This window comes from Anomaloglossus baeobatrachus, chromosome 7 (genome assembly GCF_048569485.1).
Source record: "Anomaloglossus baeobatrachus isolate aAnoBae1 chromosome 7, aAnoBae1.hap1, whole genome shotgun sequence".
In the NCBI taxonomy this organism is placed as follows: Eukaryota; Metazoa; Chordata; class Amphibia; order Anura; family Aromobatidae; genus Anomaloglossus; species Anomaloglossus baeobatrachus.
Genome location: NC_134359.1, coordinates 42,088,850 through 42,106,543, shown reverse-complemented (window position 1 = coordinate 42,106,543; position 17,694 = coordinate 42,088,850). Strand labels below are relative to the sequence as shown.

At 42.4% G+C, this 17,694-nt stretch overlaps 1 long non-coding RNA gene across 1 annotated transcript; it reads right to left on the bottom strand.

Annotated features, from left to right (window-relative positions):
• Nucleotides 1–2,759: 2,759 nt before the first annotated feature.
• On the bottom strand, nt 2,760–8,525 carry LOC142245849 (uncharacterized). Its single transcript, XR_012724805.1, has 3 exons — nt 8,482–8,525; nt 7,663–7,728; nt 2,760–4,221 (listed from the first exon to the last, which is right to left on the bottom strand). It is a non-coding gene; the product is annotated as an uncharacterized LOC142245849 (long non-coding RNA).
• Nucleotides 8,526–17,694: the final 9,169 nt, after the last annotated feature.

Genomic DNA, 17,694 nt, shown 5'->3' with positions numbered 1-17,694 from the left:
TGCACGGTATACTAATGTCTATGTAATGGTGCACGGTATACTAATGTCTATGTAATGGTGCACGGTATACTAATGTCTATGTAATGGTGCACGGTATACTAATGCCTATGTAATGGTGCACAGTATACTAATGCCTATGTAATGGTGCACGGTATACTAATGCCTATGTAATGGTGGACGGTATACTGCGCCAAGGTGAAGGGTTACAATTTAGCGTGGAGGAAAGTTTTGGACTTAAGCCCAGTCGTTCTGCCATGGTGCGTGTATACATTGTATTATTTTTTTTTTTTTGATTTCTGATCCCTCTTTTAAGTGTCTTTTATTTTTGTGTGCGCACTTACCATTTGTAAGCGATCAGTTCACTTTTTATTCATATTTCAAAGCATTCTTTAGGATTAAGCTTTAGATTAAAGCGATGATTATATTTTATCTGCGGGATTAGCGTGATGTTTACTGCTCCGCTCCATATGAAGAGGCCGCATAGATGTTGCACATACGGTTTCTTTTAGGGGGTACCATATGAGGATCGCATGTATGCGGAGAGGAGATCCGGCCGCCGTCGTCTGCAGCCAATGATCCGACGCCTGAAATAGACGGCTGCAGCTATGTTGGGAGCCACAGCTGTTCTGGGCACAAATTCCCAAGTGTTTTTCACGTGTGCTGAATGCTCGGTATATTTGGTGTTTTCTCAGGGGTCAGACTGGTCAGTCTGGAGTCAACTGAACACTTTTAGGAGAATTTAGGAAAATTCCAAGTTTTTCCTCACCTGTCGCTCTTAGCAAAACAAGTTTGCCCCATACAAGTATGCCAAAAACTTCTAGCGCTTTAGCACTTAAGTCCCTGTCAACTCGATTTATTAGGCTACTTTCGGATGTTACCAATGACACCATGTTGGTACATATGGTAAATTGCAGCACGGCAAAGCTATGTGCATTATATCATCAGTTATCCTGTAAATAGGTAATAACTTGCTAAAGTAGGACAAACCCTTTAACTTAGGCGTAGTTCAGAAAGTACATATGTCACAGTCCACATGTGCCCATACAGTCCATGAGTCTCCAGACCCAAATTTAAAGGGATTTTGTCAACAAGTTTTTGTTATTTAATCTGAAATATAGGGGCAGAGAGACTGATTTCAGTGGTCACTTGCTCAGCAGCTTGCTGTAGTTTTGATACAATCAGTGTTTTACCAACAGGAGATTATCACTGCAGGACTAAGTGTCACTTGCAAAGCAGTCCAGCTAACCTTTGTAACCCCGCCCCCATCACTGATTGGTACAGTGCACACAGGAAGTTGCCAATCAGTGATGGGGGCGGGGTTACACAGGTTAGCTGGACTGCTTTGCAAATGACACTTAAGGCCCAGTCACACACAACGACTTACCAGCGATCCCGAAAACGATGCAACCTGATAGGGATCGCAGGTAAGTCACTGGGAGGTCGCAGGTGAGATGTCACACAGTCAGATCATACCAGCGATGCAGGAACAATACAGGTCACAGTAGCGACCTGTATAACGATCTCAGCAGTCACTGTGACCCTGTCACACAGCGTCAAACACAGCGATGTGTCCTGCCCAGCAGGACATCGCCTTTGAAGAAAATGGCCTGGACCATTCTGCAAGGACTAGAGATCTCACAGCAGGGGCCTGATCGCTGGTAAGTGTCACACATAACGAGATCGCTAACGGGATCGCTACTGTGTCACCAAATGGTGACTCAGCTGTGATCTCGCTAGCGATCTCGTTATGTGTGACAGTACCTTTAGTCCTGCAGTGATAATCTCCTGCTGATAAAACACTGATTATATTGAAGAGCCCCTGATTGGCAACTTCCTGTGTACACTGTACCAATCAGGGGTTCTTGAATACAATCAGTGTTTTATCAACAGGAGATTATCTTTATAGGACTAGCTGTCACATGCCAGCCAGTTCAGCTAACGTGTAATTCCGCCCCACCACTGATTGGTACAGTGTGCACAGGAAGCTGCCAATCAGGAGTTATTCAATACAATCAGTGTTTTATCAACAGGAGATTATCCTTAGTGACTAGCTGTCACATGCCAGCCAGTCCAGCTAACCTGTGTAATCCCACCCCCACCACTGATTGGTACAGTGTGCACAGGAAGCTGCCAATCAGGGGTGCTTCACTACAATCAGTGTTTTATCAACAGGAGATTATTTTTAGAGGACTAGTTGTCCTGTGCCAGCCAGTCCATCTAATGTGTAGCCCCGCCGACGCCACTGATTGACAGCTTGTACAGTGTACACAGGAAGTTGCCAATCTGTGGTATGGACGGGGTTATACACAGCTCAGCATTCTGACCAATGCTACATCTACAGCAAAGAAAACAGTGATTCTATCAAAACTGTACCAAGGAGTCCGGTAAGTGACACATTGCTGGAATCAGGGTCTCAGCCTCTATGTCATGTTATTTTCATACTACATATCTGACAGATTTCTTTTAAGACTCAAAGGCTCATATAAGTCGGTAGGTATTGGTTGACAGCCCCACAGTTAGTTAGTCTGGGCATTGCGGTCCATATACAGACCATGAAATAGATTCGTCTCAACCCAGCCTAATTATGTAGTTTCCGAAATTAAAACAAAGCAATTTAATGCAAATTCTTAACCAGTCACATTAGTTTTCCACTTGTTACATCCCGCAGATGTCATTGATCCATAGACTGTGATTTATAGGATTTATTCTGTGAGCAGCAGGATTACATAATGAGGCAATGGAAAAACAAAAAGCGAGTAAATATTAGGATATAAGCTCTTACCAACTGGCACAATTCATGAGTTAGAACTCCATAGTTTTACTAAATATGGTGAACACAAATTATGTTTGTTTATAATTGATTTAATTGACTTTTTAAAAAAAATGTAGTTTAAATAAAATTCCACTTATTATTTTTTTTTTTACTTTAAGAGTTGTCTATTAAACTAGGCAAGGACATGGGGTATTTCGGAGCTCCAGTTAGACAATGGTGCATTTTATAAATCCTCCACCCAATGAAAGAATGAAGCAGCTGACAAGTGACTACAGTTCCACCGTTTATCAGAGAAACATGTATTGGTCAGGAGGATGATGAGCGGCAATATCTTCGCTCAGTTTATACATTAAATAAATAAAATCACATCAGATACAAGGTCATCCTCCAACTCCAAGTTTCGCCTTGATGGCTTCTTCCAGGGCTGTCAGAACAAAACTGAAATTCGGGCAGATGACCTCGTGACTGATGATAATAATAATTAATAATTTTATTCATTTATATAGCGCTATTAATTCCACAGCGCTTTACATACATTGGCAACACTGTCCCCATTGAGGCTCACAATCTAGAGTCCCTACCTGTATGTCTTTGGAGTGTGGGAGGAAACCGGAGAACCCGGAGGAAACATGCAAACACGGGAAGAACATACAAACTCCTTGCAGATGGTGTCCTTGGTGGGATTTGAACCCAGGACCCCAGTGCTGCAAGGCTACAGTGCTAACCACTGAGCCACCGTGCCGCCCAATGTTGTGATTTTACTATCCAATCCGCTGCCTCATTAGACCCAAAGCTCCAGAAGTCCCTGCCGGTTCATCAACAATGATATCATGTCCATCATAACATTACTGCTTTAGCTATTCACTGACCACACCATTGATGCTTACACATCTGACATGTGACTGCTTAGGATTATATCACTTAAGACACTTTTTGTTCCTGGTGGCCTTTGGTGATGTAATCTCTCTAAGCAGTCACTTGTCAGATGTACAAAAGTCACTGATAGGCTGCAGCTGTAAAATAATTGATGGACATGACATTTTTGCTGCAGAATAGGCAGTAGTTCCTGGAGTTGTGGTTCTGGAAAGGCACGGGATTAAATAGAAAACCCTCCTAAAGTATGAGGTCATCCTCCTAACTCTGAGCTTGCTCTGATGGCCCCAGAAGAAGCCATCAAGGAGAAACTTAAAGTCAGCTACTAACCTTGTATATGATGTGATTCTATATGCTGTGTAAGAAATAATTTTGTGAGTTTAATGAAATCCTTTTGCAATTAAAAAAAGTCTCAAGATGCGTCATCAATGGATGTGCCCCTTTTCTCTCTTGCTGCTGGATGAATGCACAGAAGAGACACCAAGATAGCAAAGGACATAAAAATGGATGAAATCCTCATCACTTGTGCTGGCAGTCCAGTGAGAGTGTGAACTTGATCCAGAAGAAGCACAACTCTGTCCAGGAACAAATAAGTTAGATAAGTCCACAACTTGCACACAATTTTTACTCTCCCTCTCTTTATTCTCTCTCTTTCTTCCACTAATATATATACAGTTAGGTCCAGAAATATTTGGACAGTGACACAATTTTCGCGAGTTGGGCTCTGCATGCCACCACATTGGATTTGAAATGAAACCTCTACAACAGAATTCAAGTGCAGATTGTAACGTTTAATTTGAAGGTTTGAACAAAAATATCTGATAGAAATTGTATGAATTGTCACATTTCTTTACAAACACTCCACATTTTAGGAGGTCAAAAGTAATTGGACAAATAAACCAAACCCAAACAAAATATTTTTATTTTCAATATTTTGTTGCGAATCCTTTGGAGGCAATCACTGCCTTAAGTCTGGAACCCATGGACATCACCAAACGCTGGGTTTCCTCCTTCTTAATGCTTTGCCAGGCCTTTACAGCCACAGCCTTCAGGTCTTGCTTGTTTGTGGGTCTTTCCGTCTTAAGTCTGGATTTGAGCAAGTGAAATGCATGCTCAATTGGGTTAAGATCTGGTGATTGACTTGGCCATTGCAGAATGTTCCACTTTTTTGCACTCATGAACTCCTGGGTAGCTTTGGCTGTATGCTTGGGGTCATTGTCCATCTGTACTATGAAGCGCCGTCCGATCAACTTTGCGGCATTTGGCTGAATCTGGGCTGAAAGTATATCCCGGTACACTTCAGAATTCATCCGGCTACTCTTGTCTGCTGTTATATCATCAATAAACACAAGTGACCCAGTGCCATTGAAAGCCATGCATGCCCATGCCATCACGTTGCCTCCACCATGTTTTACAGAGGATGTGGTGTGCCTTGGATCATGTGCCGTTCCCTTTCTTCTCCAAACTTTTTTCTTCCCATCATTCTGGTACAGGTTGATCTTGGTCTCATCTGTCCATAGAATACTTTTCCAGAACTGAGCTGGCTTCATGAGGTGTTTTTCAGCAAATTTAACTCTGGCCTGTCTATTTTTGGAATTGATGAATGGTTTGCATCTAGATGTGAACCCTTTGTATTTACTTTCATGGAGTCTTCTCTTTACTGGTGACTTAGAGACAGATACACCTACTTCACTGAGAGTGTTCTGGACTTCAGTTGATGTTGTGAACGGGTTCTTCTTCACCAAAGAAAGTATGCGGCGATCATCCACCACTGTTGTCATCCGTGGACGCCCAGGCCTTTTTGAGTTCCCAAGCTCACCAGTCAATTCCTTTTTTCTCAGAATGTACCCGACTGTTGATTTTGCTACTCCAAGCATGTCTGCTATCTCTCTGATGGATTTTTTTTCTTTTTTTTCAGCCTCAGGATGTTCTGCTTCACCTCAATTGAGAGTTCCTTAGACCGCATGTTGTCTGGTCACAGCAACAACTTCCAAATGCAAAACCACACACCTGTAATCAATTGATTACAGGTTAACGAGGGAGACGCCTTCAGAGTTAATTGCAGCCCTTAGAGTCCCTTGTCCAATTACTTTTGGTCCCTTGAAAAAGAGGAGGCTATGCATTACAGAGCTATGATTCTTAAACCCTTTCTCCGATTTGGATGTGAAAACTCTCATATTGCAGCTGGGAGTGTGCACTTTCAGCCCATATTATATATATAATTGTATTTCTGAACATGTTTTTGTAAACAGCTAAAATAACAAAACTTGTGTCACTGTCCAAATATTTCTGGCCCTGACTATATATATATATAAATATATATATATATATATATATACATACTAGCTGTAGTACCCGGGCGTTGCCTGGGATGGTAACTATCTCTCTGTCGCTCTCCCAGTCTGTCTGTTTGTCTCTGTCTGTCTCTGTGTGTCTGTCTCGTTCCCCGTCTGTCTCGTTCCCCGTCTGTCTAGTTCCCCGTCTGTCTGTGTCAGTCTACCTCTGTCTCTTTGACTGTCTGTCTCTCTCTCTGTCTCTTTCCCTGTCTGCCTCTGTGTCTCTTTGACTGTCTTTTTCTCTCTGTCTCTTTCCCTGTCTGTCTCTTTCTGTCTCTCTCTGTCTTCCCACCGACATCTTATTACCTCACACATAAGCTTCTTATACTAACGATTTCCTTTGTTCCTTTAGCAACCACTCACAGCTGCTATTAATAACCTAATAGCTCGCAGCTCCATTAATTGACTTTAATGTAAGCAGGTTTTTTGGAGAGTAACTGTAAAGCGCGGGGTTAAATTTTCACGTCCAAACATAGTCTATGACGTTCCCTGAGTCACATGGCGTGTCTGTGCGAAATTTTGTGATTGTAAATGTGACGGCGCGGATTCCTTTAGCGGACATATATATACACATACACTGAGCTTTATATATTAGATATATAAAGCTGAGTGTGTGTGTGTGTGTGTGTGTGTGTGTGTGTGTGTCCGCTAAAGGAATCCGCAGTGTCACGTTTACAATCACAAAATTTTGCACAGACACGCCATGTGACTCAGGGAACGTCATCGACTATGTTTTGACGGAAAAATGTAACCCCGCGCTTTACAGTTACTCTCCAAAAAATCTGCCTCCATTAAAGTCAATGGAGCTGCGAGCTGTTAGGTTATTAATAGGAGCTGTAATTGGTTGTTCTAGGAACGAAAGACACTTTTAGTATAAGAATCTTATGTGTGAGGTAATATAATGTCGGTGGAGAGACGAATAGAGAGAGACAGAGACAGACAGGGACAGAGATGGATAGAGAGAGACAGACAGTCAAAGACAGACACAGACAGACAGGGATAGAGATAGGGAGACAGGGAAAGAGACAGACAGAGACAAGGAAAGAGACGGAGAAAGAGACAGAGACAGAAGGGGAAAGAGACAGAAGGGGAAAGAGACAAAGACAAGGAAAGAGACAGAGACAGACGGAGAAAGAGATAGGGAAAGAGACAGACCTGGAACAAGACAGATGGGGTAAGAGACAGAGACGGGGAAAGAGAGAGACGGGGAAAGAGATAGACCGGGAACTAGACTGACAGACAGAGAGACAGAGAGAGACAGACACAGAGATAGACAGAGAGACTGATACAAAGACAGACAAAGAGAGTGATACAGACAGACAGAGACACAGAGACAGACATCAGAGACAGACAGACACTGGGAGAGAGACAGAGAGACAGTTACTATCCCGGGCAACGCCGAGTACTACAGCTAGTATTAGATATTAGAGACATTTCTTTCAAGTTGAAGATATTTGGCTGTTAGAATGTATAAGAGTATTGCCATTTAATTTGTATTATGCAACAATTTTGCATATAGGTTTACAGAAATATTCAGTATCTTTATGGTTGTGCTATTATATAATCATGTCCATCAGGGGAAGCAAACACTTGACTCTCTGATAAAGGTGAATGAAGAAAGGCAAGGACTATGTGTGGTCATCTTTTCATTCACTCTTCTGGATGCAGTTGCTGCCTTACCACATAAGACAAGTTGGAGAGCCCCATCTGGAGAAGTTGCCAGTTGACTGTAGTCATTCACCTTCCCTGCAGTAGGCATAACAAATTGTAAAAAAATTAGCTTAGAATTTTGCAATAAATGCACTGTCACTTTACCATTAGGAGAAAAAAAAATATAACTCAATATATATACATACTCTTTCTATAAATGAAAACAATCTTCTTTGTGTTGTGAACTGGACCTGTATGCTGGAAAACTCCAGTTTTCTAGTTTTACATAAAAAGTTATGTAAAAATTTGGTTTGAAGACTAAAAAGATACTTAAACATTATGTATGCCCCTTTTCACATGTAAAGCGCCATGGAATAAATATCGCTATAATAATAAATAATTAATTCAAGACCATCAATTTGAATAATCCTAAACTTTTCCAAACCTGTCACTTTGCTATACATACATTCTGTATGTATACAATGCATGAAACGTCGTCTATGTACCGGGTCTACAGCTCTAAATCTTAAAGCCCCAGAAATGATACAGATGTGGCATGAATTGGCACATCTCTGCCTAATGACTTCTACATCTGTCAGTGCAGACAAGACCTCAAAGCCCATTGGAGACGGCGCTCTGTTTACTACCTACGCTTTGTTAGATAAACAGCCAGGAGCAGATAACTTGTATAGAGATCAAAGTACATCTCTGCAAATAAAGAACGACTGACTTATCCTAAAATCTTGTGTGTGAGCTGCCTGTAACGTCTCAGCGCAGCAGCTGGAGCTTGCAATATGGCCCTGTAGGAGAGAAAACAGACATATTAAACCATTGTATAAACTTTCTTACATGTTACTGGTGCAGACGAACAATCTATGGTCCGTAATGTAACAGGACTGCGTTCATGTGACTACATTTCAATGCTAAAACTTCTCTGACTGTTTGTATTTAATGACAAAGCATCTCTGCCAAGCGATCACTAATGAGGTAACTAGCAAAACAAACACTAAAATAAATGCGCTTTCAAATCGTCTTCTTGGGGCGCCAGGAATTTGTTTTCCTTTTCTGATTATATGAACAGAGTAAGCTCCTATAAACAAATGAAAGGATGGAAGATATGGGAGGGTGAGATTAGAATGAGAAATGAGAAAAGCCTAGATGAATATGGCAAAACAAGACGTAAAGCCCGCACACATATTAGATGGCTGTCGGCCGAACGATGCTTTGACCGACCGTTTGGCCGACAGCTATCGTGGCCATCGTTCCCTTGCACATGAGTGCTTGTTAAGCCTTTGTTCTCTATGAGAAAGCCCCCGACAAACATATCTGGCAGTGACTTATCTCTGAGAGAATGTCACGCTTAGACCAACAAATCTCTGACGCACAACAAAAACACCAAACAACAACACCACAAACAAGGGGGACACCAGGAATACAATTACAACGGTGGGCCCTAGGACTAGTGACAGTGTAGATGGGACACCTCCTGTCATTACCTGCCGCTATACCCTGCACTCCTAGCCAGACCCTGTAAAATCCCTACTATAGTCCTGGCTAGTGAGTGGGAAGGTAAGGTTCACTGGACCCACTGCTGCACTAATACAACAAGAGGGTAGATGGGACAAACAGGAGAAAAACAACCGAAATGGAAAAGATATGACTTTAGGACGAATGCACTGCAGCTCCTTCCACAAAGGTGGCCAGAATACAAATGGTTTGTATAATCAGCAAAGATTGCTGGGAAACTCCGCTATTTAAACACAAAGGGGTGTGGCTACAGAGCAGCTGACATGCGCCGCTGGGAAGCTGCTAGCAGCAAAACTGACTGTTTCAGCACAAAGTGAAGCAAAACAACCTTGAAATGTAGAGTCCCAGATTGAGAGGCTCCAAGTCCTAATGCTGTCACTAGTCTCCAAAAACAGTGAGACGACCGTGACAGGGAACAAATCAATCAGAAGTCCAAAACTTCTGACTGGCCGGAAGTGAGAATTTGTATCAATGCAAGTCTACAAGAGCCATGCCAAGGCTTTCATAGACTTATTTTGAGTTGTGACTTCAGGAACGCTCCAAAAAACAGTGCAGGGAACCAGCAGGTTACAAACTGCCTCAGACTGACCTGATCGAGACAGATAAAAGGTGAAAATGGGGGAGAGTGAGTATAAGACGAGGGTCACAGGTTAGAACCACCACTCCAGTGCTGAAAAACAAAGAAACGCTGGAGTGGTGCATTAATCATGGATAAGATCTCAAGATTTGTTTGAGTAAAGAGCAATAAAATTTAATTTTTCTAATAATAATATTTGACCAAAACATTTTTTCAGTGACTTATGAAAGCAAAAAGGAAATGCTACTCCCCGTCACTGGGGAACCATTCCACAAGCGTCATGCCCAGAGCTGAGTCATGTGCACATCACGTCACAGGCTTCTTCCTCTTTACTTTGTCAGCATGGTCGTCACAGTGTAAAGGTTACATCTGTACAGATATAGCTGTTCCTAATCCTTAGATTATGTGTTAGGAAGTGAGCAAAAATCTGCAGCCACTGAATACTGCCCTTTTTTTTAAGGGAATCTGCCATCAAATTTTTGCTTCCCAATTTAAGCACAGCATAAAAGTTGACCCTGATTCCAGGACTTACTTGGCTTGTTTTTAGATATTACTGGGTTTTATTCAGCTGCAACTTTGCTAGACTGTAGCTCCGGCATCCCTGGAGGGACACCGACTTACTCACCGTGCCAGTTGGGTCACATCCTCCCCTGCAACCCCCCAGCTGTCCATGTGTGCTGCTGTCTCCTTCAAAGGAACTGTGCACACAGTCCAGGTTTCCAGGGAGTGTGCTTGAGGCATGTGCACGTGCCCCAGCCATCCTATTAAAGGGCTGGCACACTATTTCTAGTAAATGCCTCTCAGCCTATGGCTGAGAGGCACTATGTATTTAAGGCACCCTCCCATTAGGGGAGGTGCCTGTGCAACATCCTTAGTTAGTTTGGCTACCAGTCTGCTAGCTAGTAATCAGGTCTCGAGCTCCTGTTCCATTATCCCCGAGTCGGTCACCTGTACCTGTCTTCCCATACCTATCTGCCCCTGCCGTGCCGACTATAGCTGTCTGTCCCCACCTGCCTGTCTGTTTCAGCCATCCCACCTGTACCTGCCTGCAACTGAGTCTGTACCTGAGTCAGTCTGCTATCCTGGGGGTCAGCTGCTACAGTCCCGATCACTGCCCTGGGAGTGGTACCTGGTGTCCGCCTCGCGGTAGGTGCTTAGTTACGCCCCTACCACTAAAGGATAAGCCCGGATCCCCCCTATGGTCCAATGGGTCCACTAACCCCGCTCAGTGCTCCTACTCTGGCTGCTCACATAGTCCTTTCAATGCTGAGCTCTGTCTAACCCCAACGGTGCCATTGATTTGTTTATTTTTATTTATACCCCTATATTGGAGTCTTCATTAGACACAATAGATTCTTCTGCAGGATTATGCATTTAAGATGGTGATAAGGTCAAAAGTCACCTTGAGAATAATAAAAAATCAGACTTCTGGGATGTAGAGATATAATGGTGCAGTATAAAGTGTGTCCACCCATATCCTGTCCGCCGCCATTAACTTGAGAACGGCGGCAGCTATAGGCATAGAAGTGGTGTCTAGGTATACTAAAGTATCCATGCGCTACGCAATGAAACCACCTGTAGCGCCACCTGGTGGAAAACAACGGAGTTAGCATTTTTATCTCGAAAATGGAATGAGATATAGAAAAAAAGTGAATTACAAAGTTGTAGGGCATCATCAATTCCATACGAATCGACACCTTGCATACAGAAATGCTATGATTAGAACGAGTAAAGCTCAAAAGGCTGCGGACGTGAAGCGATACCTCATGGAGACCTTCCTACAAGTCATTGGGTATGGTGGCTGCGTGCAGTGGCCTCCACGCTCACCTGACCTGACCCCATTGGACTTCTTTCTGTGAGGTCACATCAAACAGCAGGTGTATGCGACCCCTCCACCAACATTGCAGGACCTACGACCACGTATCACAGATGCTTGTGCAAACGTATCACCTACCATATTGCACAACGTGCAGCAAGATACAGTATGCTGTCCAGAGCCCAGATGTGCATTGGAGCTGATGGGGGCCAATTTGAGCATCAAAGTTAAATGAGCGCCATATGCGTGACCAGCATTCAATGTTTATGGGGGGGGTCATGGGTTTCATATCATAGCATTTCTGTATGCAAGGTGTCGATTCGTATTGAATTGATCATGCCCTGCAACTTTTTAATTCACTTTTTTTTTCCTCTATCTCGTTCCGTGTTTGAGATAAAATGCAAACTCCGTTGTTTCCCACCAGGTGGTGCTATAGGTGGTTTCATTGTGTAGCGCATGGCTACTTTACTATACCTAGACACCACTTCTATGCCTATAGCTGCCGCCGTTCTCAAGTTAATGGCGGTGGACAGGATATAGGGTGGACACACTGTATAGTAAAGCGTGTTACACGCTGTCTCAAGAAGACCTTTGATATTATCACCATCTTAACTGCATAATTCTGCTCAAAAATCTTTTGTGCCTGATGAAGACTCAAATATAAGGGTCGAAACGTTATCCTATTTTCTGGACTGCCTATATAATAAATTCCTTACATCCATTTTGGAATGCCAAGTTGCTCTTTTATGTATTGATGGGTTTGCAGCTTTCTTGAGCCCTCCTTTTCTTCTAGTGTGCCGTAAACTTCACTCTTCCTATTTTATGACCTCGTTATAAGGCATTTCTTAACAGTTTGTGAAGATTGTAACTCCAGGGTCCAGGGTGGGCAACTAAAAATTCTTAGCGGCTTCCAATAAATGAATGATTTCTGGAACGCGTGGCGGAGTTATTCGTATTCCGACCGGTAGATTGTTTGCATTTTCTCTGTTTGTAGAACTTCTTACGGAATAACCTTTCTCTGCTCTCAACTCGAAGCTCAGAGCAAACTTCTATCAAGAGGAAACAGATTTATGTTTGCTCAGAGATATGATCTGTTGCTGGACCATCATAGGAATTTGTCCTGGCCGAATCTTCAAAGACGTACAGCAAGGTAAACTATGAGGACGCTTCCTAGTAAACAGAGCTCTGCGGCTACAACGCCGCGCACCCCTCCCTTACTGTAAACAGGCCGAAATCTCATTATTACAGTGTCTGCCCTGCCAACAGACCCGCCAGATTATTCCAGCCTTTGTCCTCCGGCTCTCCCGGATCACTGCCCACTGAATCCGTATTGCACGGCCCCAGACATCCCAGAATAATACTACATCTGGGATTTTATGTTGCTCAACCCGGTTTTTAACTCAGGCAGGATATACACATTAAATGTTTTCAAACGAGTGCTACTGATTAAAACTGATGACTACACATGCATGCTCGACCTGGCCGAGCGTGCACGTGTTCTCAACAGTGTAAGATTGTGTCGGATATATTTTCCTCTACAACAAAAGAGTTGGTCATGATAAAGTCCCTTTTTAACCCCAAGAGAACCCAGAAAACTGCCCATGCACCTTAGATGGTCTGCCACCAGTCCTGCCGAAATCTGGATAACCTTGGGTACATCCACACCGTACTGATAATAATAATTTTATTCATTTATATAGCGCTATTAATTCCACAGCGCTTTACATACATTGGCAACACTGTCCCCATTGGGGCTCACAATCTAAGGTCCCTATCTGTATGTCTTTGGAGTGTGGGAGGAAACCCACGCAAACACGGGGAGCACATACAAACTCCTTGCAGATAGTATCCTTGGTGGGATTCGAACCCAGGACCCCAGCGCTGCAAGACTGCAGTGCTAACCACTGAGCCACCACAAGACTGCAGTGCTAACCACTGAGCCACCACAAGACTGCAGTGCTAACCACTGAGCCACCATGCCACCCGATTCAACTTATTACAGCAAAAGCAAAGTGAGTGGGATTTCAAGAGATTACATCTACATGATGTGGAGAAACCCCAGAGTGAAAACTTCTAATATGGATTTTCAGCTCTAATTTCACCACCTGCAATAGAAGAACTCTGGAACATTTCAACAAAAAAAATAATTAAAACTCTACAACATTTTGTTGTCCCATGTGGATCTAGTTGATTGTTACCATGCACCCTAAAGGAGTTTTTGCCTATCTGTGACTGCAGTTAGGCAAATCCTGACAGTGTGCATTATCCCCACTGTCAGGATCCTCCTCAATTGACTGGGTGGTCACATGACCACTAGATTCTTATCAGCTTTTCTCAATGTTCTAGTTAGGCTATGTGCGCACAGTGCGTTTTTCGCGGCGTTTTTCGGGTGCGTTTTTGGCCTCAAAACTGCAGGACTTTGCTTCCCCAGCAAAGTCTATGAGTTTTCATTTTTACTGTCCGCACACATCTGTTTTTTTTACCTGCGTTTTTGAGTTTAAAAAAAAAAAATGGACATGTCCGTTCTTTCCTGCGTTTTTCTGCGTTTTCCCCCCATGCAATGCATTGGAAAAACGCAGCAAAACGCAGAGATCAAAAACGCAGCAAAACGCAGCCAAAAACGCACCAAATCGCGGCAAAAACGCATGCGTTTTTTTATGCGTTTTTCGACGCAGGTGCGTTTTTAGCGGCCAAAAACGCAGCGTCAAAAAGACGCAGTGTGCGAACCTAGCCTAAGAGAAGCGGATTAAAATCTAATTGGCACCCAGTACGCAGATCGCATATAGGCTGTCACATGAGCACCCATTCTATCTGGCAATTTAGTGGAATCCTGACAATGTGCATATTGCACAGTGGGGAAACGGCAATATTCAGTCACAGAGTGACTTGAACATTTTTTTCCAGCTTAGAAATCCCTTTTATGCTCCACTTTTATTCAACACAGGCCATTGTATTGCTTTTTTCAAAATATATCTGTGAAATGTAGGAAGACATGTCTCTGTTTTGATTAATATAATTTTGTCTGCATGCAGCCATCACAAGAGGGGAGAAGAGAAGAGCAAATTACATTTTTAAAGGGCTTTCTCAAGAATGGAAAGTTGATAAGTTAATCATCTTTAGGAATCTGACAGCAGTGACACCATGCATTCTCCTGAACGGGACCTTTGGATCCCGAGAATGGGGCTCTGCAGAGAGATGGCTGCCAACCCACTCATTGTCTATGGGGCTGCTAAAAGTGGAGCGCTGCACAAGGCTTTCTCTGGCAGTCCCATAGACAATGAATGGAGCGAAGGTTGAACAGGTTTTTTGGAGAACAACCATTTAAAGGGGTTATCCATGATGAAAACCTTGGTTGCTTTCTTTCAGAATTCACCCCTAGCCATGGCCTGTGTGTGATATGATAGCTCAGGTCCATTCATTTCATAATACCAGAAACAATCTGGTCAGAGATGGAGCTATTTCTGTACTACTACCCCTATAGAGTAAAGGTTCTGTATATTACGTAATCTTCTGTTACATATGAGATTCCTTGCACTTAACCAGCCTTTTTTTTTTTTCTATTAAATAAGACTGATGACTATTTCTTTTTTTTTTTATTGAAAAAAGTTTCAAAGGCATTCTGTACGTTTATAGGAGTAGATAGGGCAGCATGGTGGCTCAGTGGTTATCACGGTAGCTCAGTAGTTAGCACAGTGTCTCAGTGGTTATCACGGAAGCTCAATGGTTATCACGGTGGCTCAATGATTAGCTTGGCAGCTCAGTGGTTAACGGGGTAGGTCAGTAGTTAGCACGGTGGTTCAATAGTTAGTACGATGGCTCAATGATTAGAACGGTGGCTCAGTGGTTAGCATGGTGGCTCAGTGGGTAGCATGACAGCTCAGTGGTTACCATGGTACTTCAGTGGTTGGCATGGTAGCGCAGTGGTTAGAACAGTAGCTTTGTAGCACTGTTGATTTGCAGCACTGAGGTCCCGGGTTCAAATCCCACTAAGGGCAACATCTGCAAGAAGATAGTATGTTTACCCGTGTTATGTGAGTTCCCTCTTGTTTCTTCCTACACTCCAAAGACATACAGATAGGAAATGTAGATTGTGAGCTGGAATAGGTACAATGATGGGATGGACTATAATGGCACTATATATGCAAAGCATCATGAATAGAAATAGATATTAAATAAATATATCACCATATATACGGTATTATACAAATGCTGAAACCCATTGTCATAGGATCAACACTGAGCAAAAATATTAATTGAAAATATAGCAAATGCATAAAAGCAGACAACACTATGGCTCCACGCCCGCCACCAATCCAATTAAAACAGTATGCAACAAAAATGATTCTGTCGGCCCCTGCTGGTCAAAATCTAGATTTCAGATAATCTCTATCTGTAATTTTTGTTTCACACTCCTGAACAGCATCTGCTCCTCGTTATTTCACCAGACACCTCCATCATCCCAAGTTATGGTGAAACCAGACAAATGCATGCTGCAGAAATTCCTGCGACTTACAATCAGATCATATTGTCTGGATGTCTTGTCAGCAGCCAATGATTTCTGCAAGATTTTATAAGGGGTCAAGACATTCACTGTCCATGTGGATATAATGGTATAGAGTGGGGTAATGGGTTTACGTGGGGGTAAGGGATGTTCAATAGACGATGAACTGAGCGGATCAGGTGCCTCTGCTACATTCAGGGCAGGATCACTGCCGGCTCCAGTAGTCAGACCCCAGCGATCAGCAAGTTCTCATATTATATATATATTTTTTTTTTTTTTTTTTTTTTGGGGGGATAACCTTTTAATAATAGCAGTAGATAGTGGAAAAAGGCGCTTAGAGGGAGCATAAAAAGCTATAGACAATGAAGAAATACAGGTTCGAAGCTGTGCTGATGTATGAAAGCAAATGCAGACAGCCGCACACTGGAAACACAGAGCTCCAATTCAGCCTGTATTCCTGGGAGAGACGCTCCGCCTGGAGAAAAATCTGACAATAGCATCAGGCTGCAAACTGTAAATCCAGGAGTCTGACAATGAATGAAGGTATGAAGATTACAGCCTAAAAATGGATTAATAATATATGCAAAAATAATCCACACCCCCCCCCCATGTCAAACATGTCTATAGCCTTTTAACATTGGAAATAACCCTTTAAATCCACACACCACAATTTGAGAAACCATTTTGCCGTGTGTAAACAAGGCGGATTGTAGTTTTTGAAAATAGTTAATTTTGGCAGATTTATTGCACAAATTTTTGCTACCGTCCCATCCAAAAAGAGACCTATAGACATTTATAACGGTGTGACCTGCACCATGCAGATAAATGGAATTGATTTTAAGTTGCAGAATATATAAGAAAGTGACACATGAATATTTCCTTCTAGACATGTATCACACAGGGAAGGACTCAGAAGATCTTACAGTATATTTGTTGGCTTGGCACTCCCTCTAGTGGTCTATCACTGTCATTACAGCCTCTGAACGGTGCAATTTATGACACCAGACCTCTATTATGTTTATATCAGCGTTCTGAATTCTATTATTTTTGTCCATATTAGGAACAGAATTCTGGTGCAAATGTCAGGGACAGATCTGTTACAGGACAGACTGCACGTGGGTGGCCGACGCTTCAAAAGAAAAAAAAAAATAAAATAAATAATGTAAAGTGTATATTCTACGTATATCTATTTATACTAAACTGATCCTATATTCAGACATATTCCTGCAGGCATGAGAGAATAAAGTGCAATACAGCTATATAATGGATCGGACCAGTTGCTCATATTGTGTTATACCCTGATGTATTTACATTGGAAAACTGTGCACATTTTACCACCATTAAGGCTAAAGTCATAAACACATGCAACTGATTTGCTGCAGATTTTTTATTTTAATTTTATTTTTTCCAAAAAATGTTTTTCTTAAAACTTCAATGGATTGCAGAAATCTTAACTTTTAACTAAAGACTGTTGTTTGCAGAGAAAAATATGGTAACATCTCATGGAGTAGTGACAACTGTAATACACTGCAGATAAGAAAAGTTTGGCCATAAAGTTGACAGTGTCTACAACCCTTGCGTAGGTAATCCATCAGATGCATACAGACCCCATAGGTATTGGCTTCTTAGGGCATAAAGTGA